At 45.8% G+C, this 22776-nt stretch overlaps 1 long non-coding RNA gene across 1 annotated transcript; it reads right to left on the bottom strand.

Annotated features, from left to right (window-relative positions):
- Positions 1 to 1636: 1636 nt before the first annotated feature.
- LOC142845476 (uncharacterized) lies at positions 1637 to 13212 on the bottom strand. The gene is made up of 3 exons (XR_012909938.1): positions 13026 to 13212; positions 7410 to 7459; positions 1637 to 1710 (listed from the first exon to the last, which is right to left on the bottom strand). It is a non-coding gene; the product is annotated as an uncharacterized LOC142845476 (long non-coding RNA).
- Between the last annotated feature and the right edge of the window lie 9564 nt (positions 13213 to 22776).

Genomic DNA, 22776 nt, shown 5'->3' with positions numbered 1-22776 from the left:
GATTCTTTTGTAGTATCCATGGTTACAGTCAACACACAACCCAGCTGCTGACGTGTTCCTACCTAAATCAGACAGTATGAAAAGTAGCCAGTGAAAGCCGGGCAGTAGTGGCACACGTCTTTAATCCCAGTACTTGGGAGGCAGAGTCAGGTGAATATCTGAGTTCGAGGTCAGCCTGGTCTAACAAGAGCTAGTTCCAGTATAGGTTTCAAAGCTACAGAGAAACCCTGTCTCTAGAAACAAACTAAACAAAAAGTAGCTAGTGAGAACAGTCTGTCCAACCAGCTGCCAAACAAAGGGCCGCCAGAAGGACAGTTCGGGGCTTAAGGCCACTAGGCCTAAGGGAAGAGTCTGTCATCTGTCACCCCAGGGATCCAGTGGCCTTCTCTGGGCATAAAAGGTTGCTTACAATAATGACTTAGCAGAAGTTCAATACCGAACAAACAGTCCCAGTGGCTTTAACAGGGCACAGGGACCAAGGTCTATCTGAGCCATCTCCAGGAGAGCAAGGTGACCTCTGCAGTTTCCACTTGGTCCTGGAAGTAGCTTAGGGTGTCATGGGCATTGCAACAGTAACTTTGCACATTCAGGATGTTGGGACAGTGAGGAGGCCAGGCGAGTCATGAAGAACCTGTTTAACATTAAATAGTCATTTACTCTGGGTTTTGAGTTCTAAAATGTCCCCGAATGAATCCAGAGATAAGTGAACTGCCCATGTATTTTCTAATAGAGAGTGGCCTTTTCCTTTAACCCCAATGTGGGACACATATGTGACTGATGCAACTGGGAAGGCGCATGGCCCACTGGGCTGCTCTGCAGCGCCCACAGAGCTTTAGCACGCCAACGCACATAGTCCAAGTGGACAAAGCCACACCAGGTTCATGGGCAGAATTTATCCTTTTCTGCAACTGCTTACTCTCCGGGCTTTTGTGTGAGTATGAAAGCATTTTAAGGCTGCTTTACTCAGTATAGACAGGTCTAAGAAAGCAGAGATTTTGGATGATGGCTTACCAGGCCTCCATTGTTGGGTTTTATTTTCATTGTTTCTAAAAAGCATCGTTTCAAGTTTATTTCCTAAACTGAGAGATCCTCAAACAGCACAATAGTGAGTTTACTTGTCCTGGATAGCCTAGACTTTTCAATGACATTCTGAGCCTGAGTGTTGTAATGTATGAGCCGAGACAGTATGGCTGGGGCCTACAAAATGGCTCTGTGTGTAAAGGCTCCTGCGGCCAAGCCTGATTCCACAAATCCAGTCCAGAAAACGTGGAGAAACAGACCTCCAAAGAGTGGTTCTCTGACCTCCTAACATTTACTGTGGCATGCCTGCCCCCACTTCCAAAATATTTATTACAAAATAATAAAAACATTAAGAAAGCAAAACTATATGCCTCTGAGGACGATACTTCTCTCGACTCTCTCTCCAGCAGCCACTAATAAATCAAGAGTCCTTACAGGGTTTTTATTAAGGTAAATCAGATTATCTGTGTAATGTGCTTAGAAAATCACGCAGCATACCGCATTGTCTGTTAGGCCTGGGCAGAATGATTGTAGAAATTGACCTTGAATGTGTATCTGAAGTCTTTGGTTCAGGAGCCAGTAAACAGGAGTTACTTGATTTTTCTGGAAGATGGTTGGCATCTTTGGAGAAGAGGGAGGGACTCGCCAGTGTTGTGCGCAAGGATCTTCGGAATCTGACAGATTTTTCTTCTGTAGTGCAGAAATAAAATTCACATGTCAATTCAGACAGGAGCTGGGAGAGCTGTTGAGTTAATATTCTTCCACGCTTGTTACTTCCAAAATGTGTTTGTGAACTTTTTTCAAAGCTCAGATGAAGATTAAATAAAAAAAAGAAAGAAAGATAAAATACTGTAACTGAATTTATTCTAAATTTAGACATGTACTTTTAAAGGTTCCTATTGTTCAATGCAAATACTATTTTCTTCTGCCCCAGTAATTACTTGGGGGACATGAAATTTTTTAGCATCTGTCATAAGTAAATATGGACTCAGAAAATATATTGCATTTCAGAACTGTTGATTGCACCTAATTACGCATGTAAATTGCTACCTCAAGCCTGCAAACGGCTTACAACATTTGAAATTTTTGCCCTCCAAGTAGTCTGAGGTGTTTGCGTCGTGTTCCGTGGCTTCCTGAGATGACACTTCACATCCTCATTAGCCATCCATTAGTGAGGAGTCTGCGAGGGCTGTGACCTTTAGCTGTCTCAGGAAGGTTCAGGGTGAGCAGACCGCCACTTTGAACAAAATTCACCCTCTTCCTATTTACACCTGAACACGCAATGTTGTTTAGAGTCACCGTGGCTACATAGTGTCCTTGGAGCACAGCTGGTTTAGTGAACCTGGAGCCTTCCAAGCATCCAGGAGTGTAGAAGACACACAGTCCTTGGCCTGCCAGAGATCGGTCACTCAGAATTGGAATCTGAGACCTCCAAGTGATTCCACTGAGTATGGGTTTAAGGAGGGCTGTCTAACCCATGTGTCCTGTTGCTCTTCCTCCAAGACTACCCAGAAAACGCTTTCATAGAAAACACAGCAAGGGCTATGAGGTGGCTCTCTCTGTAAAAGCACTTGCTGTAAAAGCAGGCTGACCTGAGTTGACCCCAGGAACCCAGCCTAGGAAGTGTGACAATGGCCAGAAGTTGTCTTCTGACACCTTTAGGTATACTGTTGTACACAGGCACCTGTACACACATGCATGCAGGTGAACACATGCGAATGCACACACATAATAAATCATGACACTTTATGCATACTATTGGCACAGGTACCTGTACACACATGTGCATGCATGTGAGCACACGCATGTGTGCACACACATACACACACTAACATGATAAATTAACAACAAGCCATTCTACAGCTCACACTCTCTATTCCTCCATGGGCCTTCGTTGCACACTGAAAAGCTTCATGAATTAATAGGAGCATAAGTGTTATGTTCCATCACCCTGGTGGCTGAATACGAAATGTGAGTTCTCCTAAAGTCCAAAGACATTAAGCACTTTGTCTTGACTAGTGAAAGCTTTGTGGAGATGTGAGAAGTCTGGTCATCTTTGTCTTTCTCCTTGAGATTGGCAACTCCAGTGTCTCCCTGCTGGGACTGCCAGTGTCTTGAGACATGCAACAAACAAGGACAAGTTTGTGTCTGTGCAAGGAAGCATCTAGTAAAACCTCAACAATTGAAATAAGTTTGCACTAAAATTACATACCCCAGTATTTTTAGGAAGTTCAGAGATCCCTAATGAACTTCTTTAAGCAATGTGTACATGATTCAACAAACTGATCTCTTCGGCTTAAGAAAGTCTCTCTATGGCTCATCTGAACTTTGCTATGTAGGTTTGTTGACTTCAAGACTGCACTCCTCCTACCTCCGCCTTCTAAGTGCTAAGATTACAGGCGTCAACAGGCCAGCTTAAAATGAACTGATTTTTTAAAGTATTTCTCCTTGTGTGCTGTATGTGTTATGTGTGTGCAGGTGCACACTCCTATGCGTGTGTTTAGGTGAGAAGTTAATGAAGGTGTCTTCCTCTATAACTATGTTTTTTAAAGCATCTGTTGGTGAACTTGGACCTTGTCATCTTGGCCACACTGGTCAGCAAGTCCCCATGTTGACCTGTCTGTCTTCCAAAGCACCCCTCACTGGAATTCACCTGGTCTCGTGTGGGTTCTGAGGGCCCAGACTTGGGTTCTCATGCTTGGGTCGCAAGCACTTTCTCCAGTCTTGGAATTGTTGTTGGACGGACTTTCTGGTGCAGAAAGCCTCATCTCTAATGTATACAAAAGTTGCCTGGAGGATGTGACAGTTCTCCAGGGCTGGGGCTGAGCCAGCACCTCCAGGCCATTTGACATCCACTGGTCCCTATGCCTGTCGTCTTCCTACCTTAATGCCTGGCGCCTGGCAGTAGCTTCCAAACCTATATCACACGGGCAACTTTTATAAGTCTCAGTTCCTAACGACTGAACGCCCCCCAAAATCAGGATGTCTGGAGGTGGGGTGGAAGCAATGATAGGTTAGGGGTACACTTGTTTTGTTTTCAAACAACCTGTTTTCTGTTACTCAGGCTAGCCTCAAACTCCCAAGTGCCTGGATTATAGGTACGCAATGCCACACAGGGCACATGGGGGTTCTTAAGCCTTACACCTGTGTGGTGACAATTGAGAATTGTGCCTTCAGGGAGTCTCCACTGTGGGCAGCAGTAGCAGCTGGGACCCACTAAGCAATGCTAAGCGCCCCATCTGGCCAGAAACTCAAGGGGATGGAGTCCTGCAATCTACCTTGTCATGGGGCATGATTGTGATGCCCCTTCAAATTTCAGGGCCATTACTGTGATCCCAGGTTCTCTATGGCTGCATCTTAGAGTCATTGGGAAGGTGTCAAGAAACACCAATCCTCCCCACCCCCATCAATTTGTGAAATAAAAATCTGAGGGCAAAACGGAAGCTGGTGATGTTAAAGTTCCCCCAGCTGATTCCAGCTGTGCAGACAGGGCTGAGCAACATTTCTATAGACTGAATTTTTATGTATGCAAATTGTGTTTCCATGGAGCGGCCGTTTCTTCTGAGTTTTTTTTCCCTTTTTTCTTTCCTTTTTTTTAAAATCCTTCCTTAATCTTCAGGAATGGAATGCCTGGAAAGGTAAGAGAGCACCAGCCCAATTAACACAGGTGCAAATTAGCCTGCTTGCAATATTTTCTGACAAACCATTCCCCTTTTCCCACCCACTTCCCCTCCTTGGTGACATGACAGCAGCTTCTCCTTGACACAATAAGGCGTTGATGTGACAGGACCCCATCGAGGTGGCACCGGCCTGTGGGGACTCAGGATTCTTCCCCTGTGTTTCTCAGCCACCACAGGAGACGGCCCCTGTGAACACAATTTGTTTGAAGAGCACCTTGCTGTCCAGACTGTGGTTCACAGATCAGCAGTGTCAACATCACCAAGGAATCAGTTCTGAGTGCTGATTTCTGGGCCCCAGCCCAGTCCTTTGTAATCAGCACCTGCGCGTTAAGGATCCCTGGTTGCCAGGAGGAACACTCGATCCTCCAGACGCTGGCTACAGTGGGCACCTGTGAGACACAGGGTAACTTTATGCAAAAACCTGACCCTACCTCCTCTGCCACCCTATTCTCCACTGACCCACCCGTCCTCAGCACTCTGCAAACCCCCCATCCTTAGTTTCTGACAGACATTTATTAGACACTGAGCATGTGACCTTGTCCCATGGTTCCTTTTCTCACCCCTCCTCCCATGGATCCTGTTTGTTCCCTGAGTCAAGTTTGTTGTGCTATTTAATCATGATTATGTATGACTGTATGCAACCCAGGAACCAGAAATGATGGAAACCATTCAAAATCTGTCTTTCTGAGGCTGGTTTAATTCATTTAATCTGATTGTCTCGGCTCCATTCATTTCCACAAAGAATATCACTCTGAGCTTGTTTACGGCTGGAAACTTCCACTACGTATACACACATTTCCCTATGCATGCGTGATGCATAGGCCACGAGGTCCCTTCCATAACTCAGCTACAGTGAACGGTGCCGCTGTGAACCCTGGTGTCCAGGGGGCTCTGGAATGTAACGACCTGGGGTCCTTCAGAACCGTCTTCAGAACTCTTAGAGACACCTCTCCAGTTGACGAGAAGAACAGATTGGCACTGCTTGTTCTAGGTGAGGTTAGCATCACCATCCGGGGAGCTTTCCTTGACAATACAAGTGCTTGCTCTCTGTGTGTTTCAGTAGGAGCCTCCCTCCCATATATGGCTGTGAGCACATGAATAGTGGCTAGTGTGGCTGAGAAACTGAATTTTAATTTTATTTCTTTCTAATTGATTTAAATTTAAATAGCTTCATATAGTTAGTGGCTCCAGCGTGTTGGACAACACAATTCTAAAGTAATCATCCTTCCTCTTGCTGACTCTTATTCAAGTTCCCAGGTTGAACACTTGCCCATCCTACTCCGCTTTTGTGTGTATTAATCCCTACTGAATTCACCAAGATGAAAAACATCTGCCTGGGCACCTCATTTGCATAATAAGTAACATTATGCTTATTATTTTGAATGAGAAGAGTTTAACTTGAATTAAATGCCACCAAAAAGTTGTCAAAACCTCTTTCATAGCATTCACAATCACGTAGCTTTAATTTTGCAGCCTTTTCAGATGCCAGCAGACACGGGGCACATCAATGGCTGTAAGGACAAGAGAATGCAGATGGAGTCAGGGTAGAAGAGACACAAAGACGTCCCCAGCTGCAGTGTCTTGGTGCACAACAGAAGAGCTGTGTGTGTTGACTCCAGGGTGTGAGCATCAGTCTTAACGTGGAAGAAGAATCACAAAGCAAAGGGGAGGTCATCAAGCCAGAAAGCACAACTAAAGCTCAAGCAGAGATGCACTCGACAACAAGCCCGGCCATAAGCACCTGACCTGCGGAACTGACGGAATGGGTCACCCTAAGATGGGACGAGAGGGAACGGAAGGTGGGAAAGGAAGCACAAACAATTTCCAGACAGACATCAGTCCCTTCCAGGCTTCTGCAGGGTGAGAGCAGCCCTGGGAACACTGTGTCCCATGATAAGCCCGGGAAGATGCTGGTGCCACCGATATACCTTTAACTGATACACCTCAGACAAGCAGAAGAACAAGAATATCCCAGGTGGGGGCAGCTCAGTGGGTAAAGTAGTTTTTACACAAATAAGAATCCCTGAGTTCAGATATCCAGTACCCACTCCAAACAAAGGCAGGCACAGGGCACCCACATCAGTACCCCCAGGACTACAGAAGGAATAGAGACTAGCAACTCCCTGGGAGCTCATTGGCCAGCCCGTCTAGACAGCCAGTGAGCTCCAGATTCAGTGAGTGGCCCTGTCTCAAAACATGTCAGGCAGTGATGGAGGAAGACATGCAATATCAACCTACAGCTTCCACATGCACATTGCTGTACACATGAACATGCGCGCGCGCACACACACACACACACACACACGCACACACACACACATCAAAAAGGCTAATCCGACCTCTATTTAAGAAATGAGAAGCATGTTAAAGTCACCTCAACCACCACACACACCCTTGATAGAACACACACCGCTTGTGAGCTGGAGTGGTCACACCCGCCTTGTGAAAGGAAGATGTCTCACTCTGGCCTGTGCATCCCCAGCGGAGATTTGGTGCTGTGAAATTCACAGTGATTCCCACAAAGAAACGTGTAGCTAAGGGCAACAGCCTCACTTCTGCAGGATGGTCACTTCATAGCAACAGAGCCCAATAAATAGGCCACGGCTGTCGTCCTCAGGGAAGAAAATTCCAGGGACTCCAGACAGCGTGACCTCAGGACAGGCTGGAAAGCATCATGACTTGCATGCAGGCATCTTCAGATCTACCCACCTCTCTATTCTCCGACACTGTAGGTTTCTTCGCAGTCACCATCGATCCACCTTTTAAAAAAAAGAGTCAAAGTGAACAGAGTGAAGATAAAAGAAGACATGAAGGCCCTCAAGGTGGCTCAGAAGGCAACGGCAGCTGCCACCAAACCTGACAAACTGAATTCTATCTTTGGGTTCTACCTGATGAAAGAGGAGAACACACTCCCGCAGCTGTCCCCAGATCTCCACAGATGTACCCACAGAAATCGCTAATAGGCAGGGAAAGAACTCGCTAATGGGGAGGTGGCTTGACTGCAAACATGAGCACACTGTGTCACACTATGTGAGGACCAGATCCACACGGTTCTCCCCTGGCCTCCACAGGCATACTGTGCCTTGTGTGTCCTTCAATCCATGTTACAAATGCACACACATGATAAACAATTTTTAAAATGAGACTCCCCACCCCTGCCCCAACTCCAAGGACTCCACACTTTCTCTAGGCCCCTATCCCATTTTCCAGGACATTTCCATCTGAAGAGCAGAGAACAGTTAGTCTTCCCAGGCAGCAATGGAGCAAGGCTGTCTCAGTGGGACCCCTTTGACTTCCTGAACCTTCCACAGGACATAGGTCTGCAGAGCTGCATCTGGATGTGGTAGAGCTTCATGACACTGACAAGGAGGAGCATCCCCTGTACTCTCTTCTGGTTGTGGCTACTCCCAGAGCTCTGGTGTGGGCCTTCCACCTTCCTCTCTCTATGTTTGTTTTATTTTTTAGATTCTTTACTGCACACCAGAGACACGGGAATGAAGCAGGCGGGGGAATTCCATTGAAAACAAGAGCGGTGGGGCTGGGAGAGCTCCAGCTGGGTCTATGAAGCATGCGGCTGATGACTAGAAAGACCCTGGTGTGGTGGCATCTATGCTCATAATTCCAGTGCTGGAGAAACAGAGACTGGGGGATCCCTGGGACTTATTGCCCGACAGCTTCGCCTCTTTCGAAAGTTACAAGATAGTGGGAAAGACCTTGTCTTAGGGCTCTACTGCTGTGATAAAACACCATGACGAAAAACAACTTGGGGAGGAAAAGGGTTTATTTTATCTTACAATTCTGAGGTCACAGTCCATTGCTGACAGAAGTCAGGGCAGGAACTCAAGCAAAGAAGGACCTAATGTAGAAGCCATGGAGGATGCTGCTGACTTGCTTACTCCTCATGGCTTGCTTAGCCTACTTTCTTACAGATTCCAGAACCACCAGCCCCTGGGGGGGCACCACCCAGAGTGCACTGGGCCCTCCCACATCCATCATCAATCAAGAAAATGTAACACAGGCTTCCCTGTGGGCAATCTGGTGGAGACATTTCCTCAACTGAAGTTCCCTCTTCCTAAATGACTCTGGCTTGTAAAACTAGCCAGCACAGCCCCTGTCTCTGCAGGAAGAAGCAATACTGATGAAGTACGGCTGGAGGGATGCGAGCAGGCTTCCTGACACGGCTGCTTCTTCTTCCCAGCATACACTGCAAGGAGAACTGATGGGATGACATGGTGGCAGGTGTCTAGACAGGACCAGCAGGGGAAGGGGAGGATCCAGGACACTAGAAATACCAGAATCCTGCATCTTTTTAAGGGTTTCTGGAGTTTGGTTTCTCCCAGCCCGATTTGCAAAGCTGTTTTGTTCCCTTTCCCTGCAGGTTGGTCCAATTCTTTGTATCTTGGGACAAATTCAGGAATTCCCTGGCCAATCACCAACAACCCTGCTCCCCCACTGCCCTTTTATATCTGAGGTTGTCCTGAGACTTTCACATGCACAAGCACACATATGCATATGCACTTGCATACACAGATGCACCACCTGCTCATATGCCCCCTCACCAACCACAGAGACATGGGGTGTACCATAATGACTAGAGAATCAGGAAAGCAAAGGCCTTATAATGAATGTACTTGAATGTCTCAGCAACCAGAGTGCTTCCCCATGAGCCTATCTATAGACAGTTCCCATAAAGCACCTGGCACACAGTTATTTTCTGTAGGCATGGCAGGACCACACTGGTCTCGAACTGATGACAGTCACTTCTTCTGCCTCTCCTAAGTGCTGGTGTAACGGCATAAATGAATGCAGACAGATTGTAAAAAAATATATACAGCTTTAATGGGGAAATAGACTTACAGTACCACGGTTCCCGCAGAGAACAGGAAGCAGAAGGGACGGCTGGGCACATGCCCGGCAGATTTATATGTAAACATTAGCCCGAGGTGAACACGCCCCCAATGGGCTGGGCTGAACTTGGACTTATCCCTACATGCTGGGGTCACAGGTGTGCCCCACCACACCTGTCCCTTCTTAAACTGTGCGACAGAGCCAGAGAAGGTGCAGGACTGAAATAGCCCTTCTATTGCTCATAAGGTCTGGGTTAGAGGACACTGTGTGTAGGCAAACAGTCTTCCTATTTCTGACTAGTCTAGGGCCAAGCAGACTAGTCTACCTGGTCACAGCAGTGAGGGCATATGCCCCGAAGGCAGCTGACTCCTAAGGCAAGAGAAACGGCTGGCAAACAACGCGTGTTTGTTCCAAGTTCACTAAGCAGGTGAGCCAAGTCTCCTGCAGCAGAGGGAGTGGAAAGCTGAGTGCTAAACTTTCTATACCTATAAACAAACGAAACCCCCAAAACAAAAACATCAGAACTAAGAAGGCCTACTTCCCCCAAGAGAATCCTACATCAATTTTAGCCCTATATCGTATATCCCAGATCCCAGTTTCTTGTCTACCTGGTGAGTCCTGTGGCAGAGAATTCTGGGAGGCTGTCTTAGTCAGGGTTTCTAAGGCTGCCAGAGAACACAGTGACCAAAAGCAGCTTGGGGAGGATGAGGGTGATTTTACCTCACAACTTTTAGGTCACAGTCATCGCTGAGAGACTCAGGGCAGGACACAGAAGCCAGAGGAACATGGCTCACTTATACACCCCAGGTCCACCTGTCCAGGGGTGGTACCACCCACAGTAGGCTGGGCCTTCTACACCCATCATCAATCAAGGCTTGCCTACAGAGAATCCAAGAGGAGATGCGTTCTCAGTTGAGGTTCCCTCCTGACAGGTGACTCCAGCTGTGGCGGGTTGACATGGAAGCCAACAACACAGACGATGACAAGAATTGCTTCTTCCCCTGCCTCTTTCTCGCTCATTGGTGCTGCCTGGCTGCTATTCCACCAGCAGCATCTCCAGTACACGCTGCTCAATCACAGAACTAATTCCTGGGTCTTCCATCCCTATACAAAATGGGGAAGAGCCAGAGCCCCCAGCCCAGCTCTAGCTCTCATTAGTACCAGACTCCACTCTGCTAAGCTGAGCCTGCAGTGGAGGGAGGTGCTTTGGTGGGTACCTTTCATATTACAAGTACCGAATAAACATACATTTTCATAATATGGCCTTTTAAACCAGAAATTATCTTTTACCTGCTCATATAAGCATATTTTAGAAGACCGACCTAATGCAGTATCTTGTGCATTGTGGGAACTAAATAAATGTTTGAGAATGAATATTAAAAACCTTTTATGTGAAGGCAGAAAAATGACTTTGCATCTCATATTGGAAAATTTTATCTTTGGAGAAAGTAAAACAAGGATAGGCTGCTTTGGGGACTGGTGAGATGATTCAGTGGTTAAAGACGCTTTCTACCAAGCCTGACAACCTGAACCCCATCCCAGGAACCTACAGGGTGGGAAAAAAAGCTCCCACAAATTCTCCTCTGCCTGCCACATGGATGCTATGGTTCCAGAACATATAGGCTCCATACACAATAAGGGAGAGGGGAGGGAGGGAGGGAGGGAGGGAGGAAAGGAGGAGAGGGAGGAAAGGAGGAGAGGGAGGAGAAAGGGCTATTTAGAAACCAGGCAGGCACTGACACTTGGTAATCATGGGCTCACATATAGCTGCCAGCTTCACATAGTTATTAGTAACCTTTCACAATTACATTTCCTAAGTCCCCAGTCCCTTGTTTATTAAATGAGGAGCTTCTAATTCCTCCCAGCTCAAAATGTCTCAGAGAACAACCACACAGGCTTTCCAACCAGCTAAGCGCACTCCAAAAATATCAAACTATCAAACAGGAATGAGAAAACCTTTGTCAGTTTTAGAAACGCCTTCATTAAAATCATTCATTACATTTATTTATTTTATGTGTGTTCCTGTATGTGGTAGGTGCCCACATACCACTGCGCACGCATAGAGGACAGGGGAAAACTTGTGGGAGTGGGTTCTCTCCTTCCATCATGTGGGCTGCAGGGACCCAAACTCACACTAGGAAACAAGCGCCATTACCCACTGAGCCCTCTCAGGGGCCTGGCCACCTACTGCCTGGTGACAGCTCCATCTTGCTGTGACTGTTTGCTTCTGAGGGAGCTCTTTCTCTGTGTGCTTTGCTGTCCAGTTTGGAACCAGAGTATAATAAAATTGAACCAAAGCAAATAACTTGGTGAGAAGTTTTGGAAAGTTGGGGTTGTGAATATGGAATATAAGTAAAATATCCACAGAGGCAGCAATGACTGTGAGACATGAGCACACGTGAGAAACGGGAAGGGGGCGGTGATGAGTCACGAGGCCTGCCTGCCTCTGTCCTAGAGACAGGAGAATGGCCTCTGGGCGGGAAACTGAATTCCAGTGAGTAGCAGCATACCTTTTTATGACCGGAGTGTGCTCGGGCTCCTCAAGGGTCTTGTACATGCTTAGGTATTATAGTCTGAGGAAATACCAGCCATCTGATGCTTCTTACCGCCCAGCCTGTCTTTCTCCCCACCGCATGCTGGCTTCCCGCTCTCTGCTTGGTTTCTTGTGTACTGCGCTCTCGCCAGTGCCCAGTCCTTGGTCTTCACCGTCCTTCGTCCCTTGTTTCACTCTGTTTCAGGAGGCTGCTCATTCCCTCCACTTTTCCTCTGCTGTTCCCCTCCCTGACTCTTCTAAAACCTTTAAGTGAGTAGGTCTCCTTACAGATTCTTCCTCTCGACAGCTCACAAAAGCACAGTTGCTGCATCTTTAGAAGTCATTTTCTCTATCCATCACCAGAAAGATCGAGGACAGCATTAAGTATATTACGGGCATCTCTTGTTGTACCAACAGCACTCCGCAGTGAACCTCAATACCACAATGGGCACAGTCCTGATAGGAGCAGGGCCAAGGACTTGAGGGGCCTCTCATGCTCTTCTCATCTACCTATTTGTAGACCAGTGATTGTGGGACATGCAACCTCACTCCAGAACACAGTACCCTCCAACAGTCGGGCCATGTAACCAATCGCCCCAGAACACAGTACCCTCCAACAGTCGGGCCATGTAACCAATCGCCCCAGAACACAGTACCCTCCAACAGTCGGGCCATGTAACCAACGGCCCAGAACACAGTACCCTCCAACAGTCAGGCCATGTAATCAATCACCCCAGAACACAATACCCTCCAACAATCGGGCCATGTAACCAATCACCCCAGAACACAATACCCTCCTACAGTAGGTCCATGTAACCTCACCCCAGAGCACAATACCCTCCTACAGTCAGGCCATATAACCAATCACCCCAGACAATGGTACCATAAACAGTCACATTGCCTACTCATCTGCAATCAGCCAGGGTCTGATGAAGATGACACACCTCCACTCCATGTAGCAACAGCTGAAGCAATGATAGTGGACTCTCGAGGCTCCATGGTGAAGAAGACTATATCATTTGGTGGACAAATTTGCACAGGCTGTTGGCTGGGAGCTAAGAAGCCAGTTCATTTCCATGTGAGTTCACTAAAGCCATTTGAGTTTCCTTGGAGCATGGTGGCTGGCTTCCAAGAAATTACTAGAGCAACACAGAAGCACAAGATAGTTGTATAACTGAGTCACAAGATACCATCTCTGTTGTATGGAGGCCACCCGGCTAGCTTAGACCCCAAACAATCGCACAGAAACTGTATTAATTAAATCCCTGTTTGGCCCATTAGCTCTAACTTCTTATTGGCTAACTCATACATATTAATTTAGCCCATCTCCATTAATCTGTGTATCACCACATGGCAGTGGCTTACCAGCAAAGTTTTGGCATGTCTGAGTCTGGCTGTGGCTCCACGCCCTCTCTCTCTGCCTTCCTTCTCCCCTAGTATTCAGTTCAGTTTTTCCCACCTACCTAAGTTCTGCCCTATCAACAGGCCAAGGCAGTTTCTTTATTCATTAACCAATAAAAGCAACACATAGACAGAAGGACTTCGCACACCATTTCCCCTTTTCTGTTTGAATAAAAAGGGAAGGTTTTAACTTTGACATAGTAAAATTAAATATAACAAAAAAGGTATCAAAGAAGAATTAGTTATAATATTTATATCTATTTTTTATCATAACTAAGGAAAACTATAACTATAAATTCTTCTACTCCATCAGACTCCAGGAGGATATAATATTACCTAAGTAAACAGGAAGTACATTGTAAGCAACTTGCAAAACTCTAGAATTGACAGAGACATCCCATTGCCTGGACAGTGACCCAAAGTTTTTCTGTAACGTTGGGGCATCCATCTTCAGCCTACAGGCCCATAGTATTAAGCAAACTTTTCCATGAAGCAGGAAATTTCAAAGACAGGTCTGCCTATATTGGCAGGTTGTCAGTCACTTTCTTCTGTGTTCTGCAGAATGTATCGCAGACTCATGAAGTAGGAACCCCAAAGGCCCTTTCTCACCTTTAGAAAAGTTCAGCAATCATTTCTTTGTAGATCCTGCATGTCCAGTTCACCTAACAAACTCCATAAGGAGCCTCTTCAATGCCCATCTTTCTCTTAAAGTAGACTGGTGCTCATGTCATGAAAAGTCCTAAGTTATTAAAACGTTTTAAATGAAATATATCTTTATACATCTAGAAAATCTAACTAACATGACTATAAGCTTGAGTCTTATAGATGACTATCTATTAACTTATATTTCTTAATTATACATTACATTTTTAAATGAGCTGCACAAACACAATATCTTAAGAGCAGAAATAACAAATAACAAAATTGTCCTTAAGTTTGTGTCAATAAACCAAGATCCATACTAATGCAAATATTTATAGCATATTTCCCTTTGTAAAAAAACATTTATAGACAATATTTGGGAATATGGGCATAGTTTTGTCCATACTGCTTCCTGCTGTTTGAGAACACTGTTAATAAGGTCTTTCATGGTATATACTATGTGCTAGCTTCATCTCAGTCAGCACTTGGGCAAAGTAATTTTTTGAGGGTGTTCACAGTGACCTTTTAGGAGGCCTTGTTCCATCAAACCACACCAGTCTGGAGGCAATCCACAGGTTCTCATCCTATGTGGAAACAAGAGACTAACCTCTTTTCCAAAGCAATATATCCTTAGACCCAAATTTGGAAGCCATGATACCTTTATAATATACATGCTGGTTTAGCTTAGGAGCCCATACAATGAAATGTCTCTTTGTACTTAGCTCCTTCACAGTCAAAAATTACAAAGAAAACACAATAATATATATAATCCAGACTTACTGTGAATTTTCCATCTTTACATGGCTTATTCTTTGTTTACCCTTTTTAATCCACTCTTTTTCTTTCCTCTTCTAAGCCTACATTTATTCAACACTTTGACTCATCTGGATTTGTCTTTATTGCCTATCTGTAATTCTTTACTGTCCAGTAGCACTTTTTAAAATGCTAAGTTCGTCTTAAAGATTAAGCTGCTGTGGCATTACTAGGTCAGATATGGTACTGTATGCTTGCCCTGCCCAGTCTAGCATGAAGGAGCCACTTGCGCCTCTGAGCCATGCACACTGCCCCACTTCAAGGCACACAGGCAGTCCAAGTTGCCATCAAGCAAGCTGCAGCAGTCTGCTCACAAACCCCATCCAAACATTCCATCTCCCAAAAGAACCAGAGTTTGTGCTGGCAGTGTGGCCCACCCAGAAAGCCTGCATTTCAAACTGCACGGCTTTTCTGTTGTTGCTGAGTCAGAAAAACCTCTCTTAAAGGAGCTGTGGCATGCTGCCAGCAAGCAGCAAGAAGCCGTGTTAAACTCTGTACTTTTGTGTCTAGAATTAAGCTCTCTCAAATTTTTAAGTGGATTTTAGTTCACCACATAGGGGCCAATTTGTTGTACAGAAGCCACCTATCTAGCTTAGACCCAAAATAATCACACAGAAACTATATTAATTAAATCACTGCTTGGCCCATTAGCTCTAACTTCTTGTTGGCTAACTCTTACATATTAATTCAACCCATTTTCATTACTCTGTGTATCGCCATGTGGCAGTGGCTTACTGGCAAAGTTTTGGCATGTCTGACTCTGGCTGCAGCTCTATGGCCTCTCTCTACACCTTCCTTCTCCCAGAATTCAGTCCAGTTTTCCCTGCCTACCTAAGTTCTGCCCTATCAACAGGCCAATAAAAGTAACACATAGACACATAGGCAGAAAGACCTCTCATACCACATCTCTGCTACACTTTGTGAGTCTAGGTAAGTGCAGGGACCCACCCAGGTTCCAGGGCAGGGGACATAGATGCCACCATATGAGAGAGAACTGGAAGCAAAGCAGAAGACCATGCCATGCAGGAAGAAACACTAGCAGCAAGCTGCAGTGTCATAATTCCCCAGTAAATCACAGCTACAATGGTGACTTTCAAATCTTGTGTGTGTGCTTGTGCTATGCACATGTATATAAGGTGTGCATTCCTGTGTGTGTATGTCCAGGCCTATAGTTGGTTTGCTTTTTACTTGTTACTCTTTACTCTTTGGGTGACACACCATCCGACTACCAAAAAATCACACAGGGACAACTTATTATTTCTTATGAATGCCTGGCCTTAGCCTGGTTTATTCCTAGACAGCTTTTCTTAAATTATCCTGTCTACCTTCGCCTCTGGGCTTCTACCTTTCTCTATTTCTGTATATCTTTTCTTTCCTTCTTATTCCATATTTGCCTGTGTGGCAAAGTGGCCCCCCAGAATCCTCCTCTCCTTCTCCTTTCCTAGCTCCTCCCTTCTCTCCTCTTTTCCTCCTTCTATCTATTCCTACTAGCTGGCAGCACCACCTATCCCTCTCTTGCCTAGTTATTTGCCATTCAGCTCTTTATCAGACCAATCAGGTGTTTTAGGCAGGCAAAGTAGCAAAGTTTCACAGAATTAAACAAATGGCACATAAAAGAATGCAACACATCTTTGCAACGTTAAACAAATATTCCACAGCATAAGCAAATATAACACATCTTCAAATAATATTCCACAACACATACCTGTGTGTTCAGATTGCATATCTGTGTGTACAGCTGTGTATATTGGTGTGTGTGGGTGTGTATACCAGTGTGTGTATGCCTATGTGCATACCGGTATATACAGGTTACATGCCTATATGTGTAGGTGTGCATACCTATGTGTGTATGCCTATGTGCATACCGGTATATACAGGTTACATGCCTATATGTGTAGGTGTGCACACCTGTGTGTGTGCTTATGTGTACATGCTTGTGTGTGCAGGTGCTTATCCTGTTGTATCCAGGTGGTCATACCCACCATGTAGGTGTGATTCTTGTGTGTTATCTGTGTGTACAGATGCACATACTGGTGAATGTATGTATGTATACCTGTTTGTGCTTGCCTGTATGTGCAGGCCTGTGTGCATGTGTGGAGGACAGAAGCTGATGATCGGATGTCTCTCCCTGAACCTGGAGCTTGTGAGTTTGGCTTCCAATGGATGACTGGTGGTCCCTGGGATCCACTGCACGCCAGCACAGGAGCTACAGATTTCTTTAATAACAGCCAGCTTTTATGGAGCTGCTGGGAAGCCAAACTCCTATCTTCACGTTGTGCAACAAACACTTGACTCACTGAGCTATCCATTTTTCTGTCTGTCTGTCTGTCTACCTCCACACCTTGACTTGCGAATCTTTATAATCTTTGAATCTTTTCTGAGGCAATTTCCACACTTCTAATTATCCGTTTAAATTTTTGAAATAAATGAAAGGTTTGGAAAGCTTTTTATAAAACCAAGCTTCTCCCTGCTCTGTGGTGTTTGTGCTATGAGCGTTCTCTCCAGTCTCCGAAGCTGAACAGCTCATGTGCAGTGCCAATTCTTCTCACCTTTGTCTCCTTGTTTGCAAACAAATGCTGAGACCCACTAACTCAGTTTCATTAAATAACGTACTTGTCTATTTGCCCATTACTTTAGTAATGGAGAAACAACTGTACATACAACTGTCCCTGCATTCATCCCCCAGAACCCATATAAAAAGGGCAGGCCCAATGGCTCATGCCTGTGACCCCAGCACTGGGGAAGTGGAGACAGGAAAGGCTCACTGATCAACTAACTTGAATCAGTGTGGCCAGGTCAGAGACACCTTGACTCAATCATTGCATGGTGGAGAAACTGAGGCAGGTTCTCATCAACACGTGTGTGCAAACATGAACGCACACATTACTATAAAAATATTGCAAATACAGTAAGGGCACAAAGGTGGCAGAAGAAGGGATGTGCCACCAGATCTGGAACAAGTGCGGGGAGAACGGCCCACAGAACAAAGCGAATCCTGGCCTACACCAAAGGACTAGCAGGGGCTGTTCCGTCTGAGCTACTCTTTACAAAGCAGAAGCCAAATGAAAGTAAACGCTGTGCCATTCTTTTCAGATGACCATCAGCTGGCCTACCAAGAGGCATTTTCTAAGCGTTGACAGATACCCCAAGCTAAATCTCTATTTGAGTGTTTTTCTCTGTATGTTCTTGTTGGCTCAGCCAACAGAAGTAAATTAAATTGATAGCAATCAGTATTGCTGAGCATTCTCGTGACTGAGGGGCAGTGGAGAGGCTGTATAAATTCTCTTTTCTGAGTACATGGTATGTGTATGGATACAGTGCATGGCACGGTGTTGAGAGATTTGAGGAAGCCTTGGAAACACAGGGGAAAGCAATTGCTCACAGCCTGCTGTGCAGGTGTGTCGCCAGCTTGGTCTCGGATGCACGTCCTGCTGTTAGCTGGGCTTCAGCCTCTGCCCTCTGTCACAGGAAACGACAATTTTGGGCACTCTTGCTAACTCCCCTGTAGTGACTTTGGTCCATGGGAGGCAGTAGCACGTGACCACAGGGCAATCTCCCAATGGCTGTCTTCCTGTGCCTGCCCTGGCTCATAGCTCCCATGGCTATCTTCTCCAGTCAAATAGGCTACGGGTATCACAGGACAGCAATCCTCCTGCACTGTGCGTCTAGATTCTGGAACTTCCTGTCTGTGAACTTCAGGCTGGGAGGTCTCTCCATCCTGGTGGTCCTCTCCTTTGTGATCAGGACATGTCACAGTCTCTTCCATTTGAAGGGAAGGAGTGCTGTGTGATTCCCTGACTGGGATTTGACTAATAGACACCTAATGTTTTAAAGCATGCTAAAATTGACAGAAAACAAGAGGTATCATTTTCATCCTTTTAGGTGGACAGATCAGCAGCACTAAGTGAATTCACGGTGTCATTACCACTATCCATCCCTAAAACTCTCCTGCAAAAGCAACCTCTGGACCCATTAGCAGCTCCCTAGTGCCCGTGTCTCAGTCCAGTAAGGGCCACTCGGCTTGTTTCTCAACGACTTTGTCTTCTTTCGAAATTGTGTTTAAGTGGGATCGCACGGTTCTTACCCTTTCAAAGCTGGCTTCATTTAACATAGTGTTCCCAGGGTTCCTCTATATACACATACTAAAACTTGGTTATAGTATGGATGAGAATTTTATAATATATGCTATTTGTATAGATATGTTTAGATATGATACACATACTTACACACCACAAGCTTTTAATGTAATAGCCACATACATTTCACTCTATAACTGGTCTTTCAAAGAACACCAGGGTTCCTCCCACATCTGAGTTATAGCACTAACGCTGCTATACATGTTGGTGGACAAATGTCTTTTTGAGTTCCTGCTTGAAGTTCTTTTCTGTGAAGAACCTGGAGTGAGAATCCTGGATGACATGAAGACCCGACATCCCATTTTCCAAGTGGCCACACTATTTTACATTCCCAACAAGCGTATGAAAGAGCTCCAACCTCTCCACGTTTCGGCCAACACTTCTTTCCTGTGGTTTGCTGCTTGGCATCCCAATGAGGACTGCAGGGTGCTTCTGCATCTGAGATCTCCACTTATTTATGCTAGGAGGATGGTCATTGATGACAAAAATTGTTCACTCAGCCATGCCTCCTAGACGCAAGGTGAGCAGTAAGTGTGATGCCTGGCCATGCTGTATTATTAGCTATTTCCATGACAAATGTCCAGCAAATTCTGATTGTCAGCTGCAGTCTAGAATCATCAGAGAGGCAAGTCTCCATTGAGGGATTGCCAGAGCAGACTGGCCTGTGGGCGTGTCTACAGGAAGCCATCTTGCTTGTCAGTTTCTGTGGGAGGGCACAGCCCACTGTGGGCAGTACTACCATAGGGTCCTGTGCTGTCTAAGAAAACTGGTTAGGAAGGAGGGAATAAAGGAGTCAGTCAGCATGGTTGCTATGGTTTCCACCCTGGCTCCACTTTCCTCCCTTGAATTTGTGACCTCCCTTCCTTCCTCTCTGTCTTAGTCAGGGTTTCTATTGCTGTGCCAAAACACTGTGACCAAAAAGCGAGTTGAGGAGGAAAGGGTTGGTTAGCTTCCATTTCCATACTGCTGCTCAAAGGAAGTCAGGGCAGAAACTCAAACAGGGCAGGAGCCTGGAGGCAGTTGCTGATGCAGAGGTCATGGAGGCGGGATGTTTATCCCCATGGATTGCACAGTCTGCTCTCTTACAGAACCCAGGACCACCAGCCACAAGGTGGGGCTGGAGCCTCCCATCAATGCCTCACAGCTGGATCTATGGAGTCATTCTTCTCAACTGAAGTTCCGTCCTTTCAGATGACTATCTTGTGTCAAGTTGACATGAAATTAGCCAGCACACCTTCCCTCATCAATGACTGTGGTCTGGAAGTGTAAACCAAATAAACCATCTCCTTCCCAGGATGCTTTGGTCAGAGCATTTTGTCACAGCAATGGAAAGGAAAGCAGAGCAACAGGTGTCAATAGGGACCTCACAGGCACCCAACAACTGACCCCAGAAAAGATATCGGAGAAGATGACCGAGTCCACCCCAGCCATTCATGTCGTGCCTCCAGGGCTTTTTTCTCCTGCTCTGCCCTCCCCTCTCAGTCTGGTCATCAAACACCCTCTGAGAAATAACCTCTGCGTGGAGCAGCTAGGAGAATAATGCCTCTCCCATGTGTTTACTTACAGTTCCGATTCTTCCTTTTAAATATTTGATGCTTCACATCTTGCTAGCATGTTTGTAGAGTTAAAACTTCATATGCTTTTGTTGACACAGTATCAGGAAAGAGATGAGCATGTACATGTGTTGCTGTCCCTGGTGGCTAAACTCCAGGGGTGGTTAATTAGGAAGGCAAGTCCCGGAAGTCCGCTACAGAATGTGAAAATCTTCACTCCACGACCAGGAGACCTGAGACTTTGTGAAGTTCCTCGCATGATGTAACTCCTACGGTCCCTGATGTCACTGTCACTGAAATGGAATGGAAGTATCTGACAGCTTTGGTGTGCTGGGAGATCGCATGGCAGAGCTATGTGGAGTCTGTAATGTTCCTAGTCACATCTGTAAGTATCCTTCAGGAGAGGAGAGGATGCATTTACAGTTCTAAATCCCAAATTTAACACATGAGCGGATCCCCTGGAAAGGTCTGAGGCCTGCTCATGCCACAGAGGGCGAGATTCCATTTCAGGTTGAGACCGAACTATCAGCACAGAGATGGCAGTCTGGAGGTGTGAATCTGCAATCTCAGCTACTCAGGAAGCAGAGGCAGGAGGATTGCCAAGTTCAAAGCTTGCTTGAGCTGCTGAGTGAGTTCAAGGCCAGCCTGGGTGATTAAGGTGAGCCTTGTCTTGAAATAAAAATGACTGGGGGTATAGACTACTGGTAAGTCAGGTCTCCCTTGTCCTTCAGCAAACTTTCAGCTCCACCTTGTCCAACTAATAAGAATTCAATTGTTCTTAAGGGCCTCCCAGTTTAAATAAGTTTCCCTGAGTTAGCCCTTCCTCTGGTTCCCCAAACCCACTGCATTAGGAAACCCCTCTTGCTCTACTTCAGCTCTCCCATTTGGTGTAGGAAGGTCCCTCCCTCCTGTGCTGTTCGGAAGATGATGGGGACTTACTAGGGCATACTGGGCACACACAGTTGCATTAGACTGGTGCTTGTGAATGCCAATGGGCTCTCTTTGACAGCAGAGTAAGGGGTGACACTGATGTAACCTACTGCAAGTCACACTGTCCAGGTCCCACGACTGTCGCAGCTTGGATGTGGAATGCCCCCGCAGGTTCTAGTATTTGAACATCTGGTCCTCAGCTGGTGGCAGTGTTTAGAGGTCACAGAACCAGCTGGTGGAGCAGATCATTAGGGACTGGCTTTAAGGCTGTAGCTCAGTTTGCTTCCATCCAGGCTCCATATGCTGAGTGGAAGGCCCAAAGCTGCTTCCTGCTCCTCCTCCAGGGCTGCCTCAGCTGCCATGATACATCATGTCCCCCAACAGATTTCTTCCTCAACACATCTCACCTCCATCACGTTGCTTCTGTTAGGTATTTGGTTACAGTCACAACACGATCACTCAACATATGTAGATAAAAGAGTCTCGAGTATCTGTGGCAGTGGTTCTCAACCTTCTAATGCTGTGACCCTTGATACAGTTCCTCATGCTGTAGTAGCTCCAAACAAAATAATTTTAATGCTATTTCATAACCGTAATTTTGCTACTGCTATAAATTGTAATGTAAATATCTGGTATTCAGGATATCTTATATGTGACCTCTGTGAAAGGGTCATTCCAAGCTGTAAAGGCGTGACGACCCACAGGTTGAAGACTTTGCACCCTGAATGCCAGTTCTAAACTTTGCCCACTCTGAAACACTTCCACGTATCTTCCTTGACATTTTTTTGTAGAATTACAAGCAAACAAACATCCACTTGAGATAGCAATCAAAAGATACTGTTTTGGTATTAATCTATTTTTCTTGTAACGATTTCCATGACTGTGGAGGTGTTAGTAAGCTGGGCAATTAGATCTTTCCATGTTCAAGAATTAACCACATTACTGGGAGATGCTGAGCCACGGTACAAGGTGGCAGAACCCAGAGAAACAAAAGGAGAATCCAGAATGAAATGTAAGGTCAAGTCAAAGCTGGAGGAAGGAAAGAGGGCAAGCTACTTTTCTCCAGTAAAGATATTTTAGGTTGTAAGTGATGAAACTAACTTAAACTGTTTCAACAACAAAGAAAATGTATAAATGTATTGATCTGTGCAGCGGAGATCTGCAGAGGTAATCCAATTTCTGCAGCAGTGTGCAGTGGGCTCTGACTATCTCACTTCTAT

This window comes from Microtus pennsylvanicus, chromosome 3 (assembly GCF_037038515.1).
Source record: "Microtus pennsylvanicus isolate mMicPen1 chromosome 3, mMicPen1.hap1, whole genome shotgun sequence".
NCBI classification, from domain to species: Eukaryota; Metazoa; Chordata; class Mammalia; order Rodentia; family Cricetidae; genus Microtus; species Microtus pennsylvanicus.
The sequence above is the reverse complement of the archived record's forward strand: the minus strand, read 5'-3'. Positions and strand labels throughout refer to the sequence as shown.